This window comes from Puma concolor, chromosome D4 (assembly GCF_028749965.1).
Source record: "Puma concolor isolate L17-30 chromosome D4, mPumCon1.1.hap2, whole genome shotgun sequence".
NCBI classification, from domain to species: domain Eukaryota; kingdom Metazoa; phylum Chordata; class Mammalia; order Carnivora; family Felidae; genus Puma; species Puma concolor.
Genome location: NC_141679.1, coordinates 92,939,150 through 92,949,752, shown reverse-complemented (window position 1 = coordinate 92,949,752; position 10,603 = coordinate 92,939,150). Strand labels below are relative to the sequence as shown.

At 58.2% G+C, this 10,603-nt stretch overlaps 1 long non-coding RNA gene across 3 annotated transcripts; it reads right to left on the bottom strand.

Annotated features, from left to right (window-relative positions):
• Window positions 1–2,497: 2,497 nt before the first annotated feature.
• LOC147575146 (uncharacterized) lies at window positions 2,498–9,242 on the bottom strand. Of its 3 annotated transcripts, none has more exons than XR_015243194.1 (7): window positions 8,411–9,242; window positions 7,793–8,026; window positions 6,904–7,001; window positions 5,910–6,105; window positions 5,380–5,598; window positions 4,826–5,103; window positions 2,499–4,595 (listed from the first exon to the last, which is right to left on the bottom strand). It is a non-coding gene; the product is annotated as an uncharacterized LOC147575146 (long non-coding RNA). The 3 variants fall into 3 exon arrangements; XR_015243195.1 differs by having other exon boundaries at window positions 2,499–4,516; XR_015243193.1 differs by having other exon boundaries at window positions 2,498–5,103.
• Between the last annotated feature and the right edge of the window lie 1,361 nt (window positions 9,243–10,603).

The following is a 10,603-nucleotide window of genomic DNA, read 5'->3' as shown; positions in this document are numbered from 1 at the left end:
CCCGAAGGCGGGAGGTGAAAGAGGAGGGACACCCGCGGAGACGGTACCCGAGAACATCAGAGCAGACGGAACGGCCAGAAACCGCCCCCCGCGGAAAAGCCCAGCGAGCCCCAAGCAGGAGTGATGAAAAGTGGCCCACACCTAGCTGCGTGTCAGTGAGACCACAGGGGGAGTCCCTGGGCAGCGGCCAAAGAGGCAGATGGCTTTCCCAGGAGGAGCGCGGGAACGAAAACCAGAAGGCGTGACAGGCCGTCTTCAACGCCCCAAAAGGAAATACCCAGCTAAAAGGCTTTCCAGGAACGGGGGCAAAATAAAGGCATTTTGGAGCGATAAAAACTGAGAAAGTTCAGCACCATCAGCCCGTCTCTGCAGGAAATCCTAGGGGGCGAATCCCAGGCAGATTCCTGTGTGCGTCAGGGTTAGCAAGCGCCTGGGGCCAGAAGACGAGGCGGGCACAGACGGTGGGTGACAACATTGCACAAACGAGAGCGCCGCGTGGTGGCACTAACAAAGCCAGGCGCACTGCCACACGGGCAGGGTTAACAGACCCGTGACTCAGGGAGCCGGAGGAGGAGCTGAGAGGCCTGCACGGCTGACTTTGTTCCCTCGGGAGCAGGTCGAGTGGCATCCCCCCAAAATTCAGGTCCACGCGGGACCTAGAACGTGACCTTATTGGGAAACAGGATCTTTGCACATGCGATTAGTTAAGGCTCGAGAGGAGATCGCCCTGGATTAAGGTGTGCCCTGCACTCAGCGACCAGTGTCCTCTCGAGCAAGGAGCGACAGAGACACGGGGCCATGGGTGGTGGGGACAGAGCCCGGGGTCCCCAGCCGCCAGCAGGGAAAGAAGGAACAGAGGGGGAGGGAGGGGGGACGGAGAGCGAGGACGACTGGCAGCTTTGGAGGGCCTCCTGGGTAGCAGCTCGGCGAGGAAAGAGCCGGCTAGGGTCTGTGGCTGCCCTTGACCACTCCTCGTGGAGGTGGCTTCCTGCAGCCCTGAAGGACTGGGGCCTCTAAACGCTCTCGTCTGGCCCAAAGGTCACCTAGTCCCCCCACTGTGATCAGGTGGAAGTGCCTGCCAGGTGTCAGGAGAAGGTGCTGGAGGCTGCCTGCACCTGGCTGGAGGGAGAGCATCACTAACTGTGTGCAGGTCGGCGGGGGGGGGGCGGTGCAGGGAACGCTGCCACCAGGGCTGACCTGTAGCTCTCGGGACTGCTTGGCCCAGTACTCAGAAAACTCCAGGCTCTGGTCCTGACAACTTCAGGGCCGTGGGCCTGTGACTTGAGTTCTGAGAGCCTCAGTTTCCCCATCCCAGGCCACTGGATCAGGAGGGACAGTGCACGGTCTCCAGCTCTGCAGCCCCAGCGAGGGGGCCAACGTCCGTGTGCCTGGGGCTCTCCTGGCTTTGGCACGGAAGGGCTCCTGTCGCCACACGCTCCCCGGGCACCGGCGGTGTGGATGGACTTAGGGATGGCCATGCCCGGGCCCGGGGCCGCCCCTCGGCCTGAGACAGCCTCTCCCGGGGAGGTGGCCAGGCAGGAATGCCTGCTGTAAGTAGCCCTCCCCTTCCTTCCCCCTCCCGGCCCCCGTTTGCAATAACACAGGGATATCCCCAAGGCTCTGCGAACAGCTGGGCCCTTTCTGCTCAGCCATCAGCTCCTGATGAGTCAGCCCTGCTGGGCCTCCCACAGATGCCACGTCCCCACCTCCCGCCCTCCTCCAGGCAGCCCTGCACCTCCTGAGGGCCCCCGACCCCGAAGTGGCCTCCCCAGCTCAGGCAGCAGCAGCGGGAGCCTGGGAAAGCTCTGGGGTCTGAAAGGCAGAGAAGCCAGGCCGAGTCCGGGCCCGTGGCCACGCCCGCTGCCCACCCATCCCCTCCGGGCTGCCCAGGGCTCCTCCCGAGAGCAAAGTCTGCTGCAAGCACCCCCATGCAAGACGGACGGAGCTGGGCCTCTCCCCACGTCCCTTTCCCACCCCTGAGGCCCCTCCAGGAAACCCTCTGGGCCAAAGCCAGCCCAAACTCGGCGGAAGTCACCAGAAACTCCGAGCGGGTCCCGCAGCTGGCTGGAGCGCCCGGCTCTCTGTTTCCCACAACCTAAGGCTCGCTCACTGCCTTCTCCCGTGTCTGGGCGCAGAGGAAGGAGGTGACGGGGTGGTGCTGGAGCCCAGAAAAGGGGAGACCCAGCGGCCACCTCCTTGGGTGTGCAGGGCTGTCCCAGGGTCCCATAGCGACCCTGGAGTGTGATGGGAGCCAGCCCTGTGGGGTGTCAGGATCTGCATCTGGAGGGGACGGTCCGGCTGGGGCAAAGGAAGAAGCCACATGATTATTCCTGGCAGAGCCGTCCTCTGGGGCGTGGGCACCACGGTCCCGCCCGCACGGTGGGGCCACAGTCCAGACGCCTTCCCTCTCCCTGGTCCCCAGCTGGGGCCACCCGACTCCTCCCCCAGCGCGGACGCCCCGGAAGAGTGTGAACGGTGAGGCCCACGGGGCTCGCTTCACCTACAAGGTGGATGTGTCATCTCGGGGGCCCTGTGAGATAGTTCTGTTCAAAACCGATTTTCAAAGAGAACACGCTTTCTTTTTTTTCGTTTTTTTGAATGTTTGTTTATTTTTGAGAGAGAGACGCAGTGTGAGCAGAGGAGGGGCGGAGAGTGAGGGAGACACAGAATCCGAAGCTGAGTTGTCAGCATGGAGCCCAACGCGGGGCTCGAACCCACGGACCGCAAGATCATGCTCCAAGCTGAAGTCAGACGCTGAACCGACTGTGCCCCCAAAACGCTTTCTAAACACACAAAAACCTGCATTAAAATCGCAAGTTTGTATCTACTATTCTCGCTGCATTGTCGTACCCTCCACTCGGTGTCCTTGCCCGAGGCTCTCCCCTACTGACCACTGGGATTTCTCTCACTGGATCTTATTTTTTATTGTTTTCATGAAACTGCTGCCAAATCCTTCAAATTTACATTCGTGGCTTTGAATTTCTGGAGGGCTTGCGAGGCCCTCGATAGACCACAGTGTTTTCAGTTCAGACGACTCACTCTTGAGAGACCCCGGGATGCCCCACGGGCTCAGAGGAACTTCTGCTCCACGGAAAGTATGCACAGTCCTGGGCTCACTTTTTGTTATTTTTTGTTTTTGTTTTATTTGAACATGTAAATACTCCAGCACAAATACCCTCTTGGGCGCCCTCCTCAGGTCTCTACCCCGCCCACCCAGAGGCTCAGGTCTTATCCTGCAACAAATACGTTACAGGCAAAACTCAAATAAGCCGTCCCTGTGCGCGATCCTTTTCAATGGCCAGCTCAAAAGGGTTCCGTGTCGTTCCAAAATATAAATCTACCCAATCAGACCTAAAGGCACCATCAAAACATTCTTCCCACGAGTACGATTTTCCAAAGCACAATTACACAATTTGGAAATTAGATCTTGCATACTCTCCGACCCCCCCCCCCCAGTTCAGTTTGTTCCGTCTCCTCCCTGGCTTCCCCATGGCTCCACGGCAGTTCTGTTCAACTTTGCGAATTTTACTCTCGATCGGTACAATCCCTGAGGATTCAAAAGCTCGAGTGCTGTGGTCCTCCGTCGGACAAATGGGACGATTTAAAAACGTCCAACTTACATAAAACGCAGCCACAATCTACAGACCCATTCCCAAAAATGTCTGAAATCATTGCGGGTCGTCCTTCGACGGCCAAATGTTTCTGAACTCTGAGAACCTGCGGCACACAGCCCCACACGACGTGCCGAAGCGTTTTTTAATGACACGGCACCTTTGAAATCCGTTCTGTCGTCCAGCTCTGCTGTGTGTGCATAAAAATATCCTCACGTTTTGAAAAGCACACCTTCTAGGTCCGTTGGCCACACCCCAGGCTGGTTTCCACGCAATGAGGAACGTGGTGTGAACCACCGAAGTTCCCAGGGATGATGGGTTTCTTAACAAGATCAAAATATTATGTCTTTAATCCCACAGCTGTGATCATCCAAAATTTGTCTTCTTGTAATCACCTGCCAAACCAAAAACATTTCAGCATCGAAGGCGTTTTTTAAAACTCAATTTACAGCTCAAGCGGCCGCACATCAGGTGCGTTTCACGTTTGACAGAATAAACTTCCAGCTGCTTTATCTAGACTCCATCAACGGGATGAAAAACATCAAAATGATTTTGAAATTAATTTAACCGATTTCCTGCTGGAAACTACCGGGACGCTCATCTGAACGCTCGACGGCTTGCAAAGGCCTGCCGACGGTCCGTGCACAAGAAGACGTGGGCTACAACCGTGGGCACAGTTAGTTCATTCAGCAGAACAGACAGTAAATCTGAGCAAAGCGACAGGCCTCACGGAACCCTGGGGAAGCACGCCCGCTCGCCGGCGACTCCAGGCTTCTCGGTGACCACCTCTGCGACCGGCTGGCCCTGCCCCTGGTCCCCGCGCCCCTGGTTCTGTCGCGGCTGCCCCGGGTTGGACGTCAACACCAACGTCCGTTTTGTACAAATAAACGTGCACCGTCCACTCTCTCGAGAAAAATAACAATCCGGTACTTTTATGAAGCATGACTTTCAGCTTTTTCTGCTCACGGCTGCTGAAAGGGTTTACTGCAAAATTTTTAAAGCATTACCAAACAATAAAAAAATAGTTGTGGGTTTGCACCATTCAACAAATGACACGACCGCGGTGGTAGTTAAGCGTCTCCTACATCTACTCCGCGGCCGGGCCGCTCGCCTTCATTTTCCACACACGGTTCGTGTTCCCCTAACATGTAATTTCCCAGTGAGCCCGCCCACGGGCCGCCCTCCACTGGCGCATGTGGGACCGCAGCACCCACCTCGCTTCAGCCCCACTCACTCGGGCGTGGTCCCACGAGGCAGAGCTTCAACAGGGACACGTCATCAACTTCATGGGAAGGCAGAAGTGGTGGGGGGCTGGGGGACACGGTGACTCCAAGGCAGGGGCGAACAGCCCAGAAGGGCAGGATCAGGTCAGACCCGCGAACAGAGCTGGGTAGCAGTGAGGCTGGAGGTTCTACACAGGGGGTGTGGCAGGGACCGACCCTAAGCCCTGGCTGGGGTGCCGCCCCTCCAGCTGCCAACCAGCATCCTGATGCTGAGGTGAGTACATCAGAACCCATCAGACCTTCCCTCCTCGGGGGCGATTTACCATCCTGTACCGATCAGTGTTCAGTCTTTGCCTTCCCCGTCCCCACGGCCTCCGCCAACCACACTTGCCAAGGGCTCCCAGGGTATCTCATCTGCCAACACAGAATCCCATGAGATGTCACCTCAGGCCAACAGACCCCCGTGACAGGGAAGGGGTGACCAAAGGACCGGGATCCTGGGACCTGCTGGTCCTGTCTCCTACACACGTCCACCTCAAACAAACCTACCAGCCTGAAAGGCTCCTCAATGCCTGGGTTTGGCCATGACCTGTGTGGAGGTAGGACGCCGTCCCTGGAGAGACAGCGCGTGAGACCCAAAGGGGAGATGGCCCGAGTGTCCGGCGATGGGCGGACGGATAAACAGATGTGCTCCATCAACAACAGAGCAGTGCTTGTCCTTAAAAGGGCATGAGGTTCCGGTGCATTCCACGACGTGGATGGACCTCAAGGGAAAGAAGCCAGGCACGAAAGAGCACACGTTGCACACCCCCGCACACATACGGCATGGGCATACGCTAAACCCACAGAGACAGAAAGCAGACGGGAGCTGGGAGGAGAGATGGGCGCGGCGGTGTGGTGGCTCCAGGGGCTCTTCTGGGACTGGGAGGGGCGTGTTTCGGGACGAGGCGTGGCCATCACTCAACACCACGAACACGCTAAGCGCCACTGACCTGCTCGCTTTAAAACGCGCAACCGTGAACTTCAACCCGGTTTAAAAAATACATCAGATAAAAGACAGGAAACCGTTCGATACCTATTCCGAACCTCCATCCTCCGAGGTATAGCAGATATTTTTGTCCATCAGGCAGTGCTCTAATCCAGGAAGTGGAGACAAGGGCCCAGGAACGAGGGCATGGAGGTCAGACGGTCCTTCTCGCCTCGGCCCCAGGGTCCGCTCAGGGACTCGGGATCCCGGCCCCACAACGTTGCATTCCGTGGGATCAGAGGCCCTGGTCCCCAGGAAAGAAGGTTAACAAAAGCCCCACCGAACCCAGTGCTACAGCCCAGTGCCTGGTCCCGAGGGCTCCTCACCGCAGCGGACCGGCACTCACAGAAAGCGGCTTCTGCGTCCCCACTGCCCACCCTCCGCCCCCGCTCTCCACGAGAGGCCGGGGCTGCCGCTCTGTGACCAGCAGGTTGAGGGGGGCGCGGTGTGCAGGGAGGCGAGGCCCTGGGTCCCAGGGATCAGGGTAAATGGACAATCACGGCAGCCAGGGCCCGGCCGGCGCAGAGCGAGCAGAAAGGCCGAGCCCGCAGCGTGGAGCCCGCGCCACCCTCCCCCCACCCCCCGCACAGCAGGCCGGCCCGCAGAAGCGCCCATGCAGGCGGCCTGGGGGTAGCAGCTCGTCCAGCAGCTTTCGGAATTACAGGGTGCTGCTGTCTTGTCATGGGGGCCAGCGGACGGAGGACAGGACAAGATGGGCTCAATGAGAGGCTTCGGGGGCTTTGAGGGGCGCACGGCACCAGGCTGGAGCCCTGCCTGCATGCCCGAGGCTGCCTGTACCCGGTCCCTTAAGGACCCCTGCCTCCTGCAGGCCTCCCTCTGCTGTGGGGGCTGCTCTGTCCATGAGTACGGAGGACAGAAAGCCGCCGGAATGACCCCCAGGTGGTACGGGACGGGTAGGGCTAAGTCCCCCGTGTTACCAAGCAGCCAGCAGAGAGCGCCCAGCAGGCCGAGCTCCGTCCGCCTCCTACACCCGCCCGCCTCACACTCAGTCCCAGGATCACCTCCAAAGCAAAGTACTCACATCCAAATCTTTGTCTCGAGGTCTGCTTCGTCAGAAAGCCATCTTTGACGAGCTAAGGACTCTGCAGGCTGTCCCTGACAGGAAGGTGGCGGCCGTGTCTGGAAAGAAGGAAAAGTGTGACTGGTTGGCACCCCTCGATTCCCAGAATTAACCACTCGATGGGGGGGGGCAACCCCGGTCACGGCACATTTGGCTCACGTGCCAAGGAGAGGCTAGAGCCAGGCCATCACCAGGCACGGACCCCCTTCTCCCTGGAAGGCTGGGTGACCCTGGTCCTTCACCTCACCAGCTTCTACTGACCCGTCAAAAGCTGACTCCAACTCCACTTCCTCCAGGAAGCCCCCTCTGGCCCCCGAGATAAGTTCTGGCCCCGTTACTTCTTCCAATGGTACCGGGCACCTGCCACTCGGCACCTGTCCCCTTGGCAGTTACACTTAGTTCTCAGGTTACTCGGCTAAATCTCTCTTCTCCTCTACATGCTCGGCCCGCTCCTCTGGGATGGTGACAGGCGGGGGAGTTTCGTTCTGGGCACCGAGCAAGGTACCGGCCCGGAGCAGAAACCCAGTGGCCATCTGCTCAGTGAGTGAACGAATGAATGAACGAACGAACGAACGAACGAACGAAGGAGCGAGTGAGTGAAATGCCATCCCGGCTGGGCGCCTGGTTCCTCCGCCAGCGCCCCACCCGGCCGTGGCACGCAGCACTCACGGGAAGCCCGGGCTTCACCGTGACTTGGGACTCTCAGGAATGCTTCGGAGCACAAAGAATTCTGCTCAAAACCCCAACTGGACTTCTTATCTGAAGGACTGCATAAAATCCTGGAACTCGCCTTAATCCTGTCCACTAACACGCAAACCAGTAAAGCTAGGGGCCTCAGGGGTGAACTCACTGATCCGTAATCTGTAGCAGATGCCGGGCAGGGCGTGAGCAGGCTCTCCTGAAACTCATGCGCTGCCGCCACTCCTGGTGAAATTCCTCAGGGGCGGATCTGGGCTCCCTGGCCCCACAGGCCTTCGCCGGAGGGCTGGAGACAGCCGTCTCTTCCCTGACCGGTTGGGGGCTTTGGTCGGGAGCCCAGACCTCTGGGCTCTCAGCCTCGTGCACCCGGGCCCCAGGAGCATCTCTGACACGGCCAGGCGGGAAGACCTCAATCAGCCTTCTCCGCCACCTTCCATTCCACCCATTTTCCTGACTCCGAGGGCCTGTGCAGAATTTTACGGTCAGCAATGATCTGTCCTCCTGCTCAGTCATCGGGAGAGCGAACCGACTGCCACAAAATTACTCAGGGCATCTGAGCGGTTAGGTGGGTTTCCCTGGAGCGGTCTGGTGGATTCGGATCACGGCTCCCGCTCTGCTCCGTGGCCCACAGTCAATCCCTGACTCCCCCGCTCCCTCAACTATCAATGGGAAAAACAAAAACAAAAACACTCCTATCTTGTGGACTCAACATTTTCGCTGCCTACCACATCCTAGGCACACGGTGTTTGTGAATGACTCTGTTGCATACCCGCCATACACCAGGCTCTGGGCCCTGTAAATGCCAGCCCTTGTGGTTGCTGCCCGGGGGGCCGTATTTCTGGCCAAAGGAGCCTGTTTTCAGCTCAGAATAGAATGAAGCCCCTTCTTCATCCACGGAGGGAACACAGACCCAGGGACGAAGCCTGCAAACGAGAAGAATCATGGGGCCACAAAGCGACTCCCCAACAACAGGCCGAAGAGGCAACCGCTATTTCGGCAATGCTTACTGGAGGAGGCAATGAGACACGAACGCTCTCCTGGGAGATTCTGCCAGTGAGTCCTGACTGAGATAAGGTCAAAGAGCCCACCTCCCTGGCCCACACAGGCCAGACCCGGCCAGGGCAGCTCCACACTCGCAGAAACATAGTAACAAGGCAGACTCTTGCCTGTCCTTACGGTCCGATCCCGGGGCATCCTTGCCGAGCGGCCACCCTGGCCGGGTCCCAGGCTACGTGCTGTTCCCCTATTTGCTCGTGGATTCCTCCCAGTGACCCAACAGGGTAGGCAACAGGCATCGCCCCGATTTTACAAACGGGAGGTTCCGGAGGGTCAGTAACTTGTCCAGGATCCCAGGTACTGGAGTCGGGATCTGGGCGCAGGCCGACTGATCCCCGAACTATTCCCTCAGGACCACTCATGTGGAAGAGGAGGACCCAGAGCAGAGGCCTGTCCTCCACAACATTGGCCAGCGGAGCCCAAAATTCCTTGGTGAGAAGGAGCTGACGTTTACTCTCAGGTCCCCGCTGGCTGTCTCTTCTACATGCTGGCTGTCGCCACGTCTACGCTGACTTCACCGTGTCCTCCCCAGGTTTCATGCTAAAGAATGGGCTCGGGGGGCGCCTGGGTGGCTCAGTCGGTTGAGCGTCCGACTTCGGCTCAGGTCACCATCTCGCGGTCCGTGAGTTCGAGCCCCGCGTCGGGCTCTGGGCTGATGGCTCAGGGCCTGGAGCCTGTTTCCGATTCTGTGTCTCCCTCTCTCTCTGCCCCTCCCCCATTCATGCTCTGGTCTCTGTCTGTCTCAAAAATAAATAAACGTTAAAAAAAAAAAAATTAAAATAAATAAATAAAAGAATGGGCTCGGCCATTTGCAACTTTGCTAGCCTCCCTGAAATCCCGAGAGGATGGCTCCTTGCTGGTGGTATTAGGCACCAGTACCTAACAGCAGCTGCACACACCCCCTAGCTGTTACAGCCGAGATTCTGGAACCCCAAGTAGGAAAATCGGTTATCAATAGTAGGAAACCGATCCCAGCACCTACGATACGTACGCTATGTTCTTCAGATCACTGATCTCCTATAAACCCCGCCCCCAAACACGCAAGTCGGGGGCACCGCCCACCTTCCACGGGGAACACAGGATCCAAGAGCCGACCTGAGGTGAGGCAGCAGGGTTTGAGTGGAACCCAGGCTGATGGCTCGAGAGACTGGGGTCTTCTCATCGTCATATTGCCCCCTCAACTTTCACCATGGGATGTTCTCTCGACACCTTATTTCCTTCGGGAAGGGTCACACTAGGATAGAGCGGGTTCCCTGCGTGCAGGGCTCAGTCACCTCTTCACAGCCGGACTATCAGCACATCGGCAGCAGGACTCTATGGTGTGTCCTTATATCCACCCCCCCCCCACAATGTCCACCCCACGGCTAGCCAGGAAACCATCCACGGTCTAGAGTAACCAGCCCAGGAAAGGCCACCCGGGCAGATCACAGCTGCAGGAAGTCCTACTATCTCCAGCAACAAGTCAGGACAGCAAACACGCCCTGCGACAATAGGCCCAGCATGGACTTGATTAATACCTGGTCGCTTCCTTCATTTCTGCCCTCGCTTCCAACTTAGGACCCACCAGAGAAAATCAAGTACGCACGCCTGAGCAACCCCAGAGGATGCCGCGTCTGGCTAGCCCACCTACAGCCTCCCCGTGCCTTCCCCTTGCTCCTCTACAAAGTTTTCCTGGCCCTCTGCCTGCCTCCGGGTCCCTGACAGAATGAAAGTAATGATACCTGACCCCCCACCCCCACCCCGCTACCGCCAGCCGCGAATAAGCGGCCTTTGCTGTTCTCATTTGGTTGGCCTTTACTGATTTTCACCTAAGGCGTTAGGTTTAGAACGACTCTGAGGCTCCTCTGGCCTCAGTGGCCAGTCAGCCAGGTCGGCCACGGGCCTGTGGATGGTGACACAGATGCTC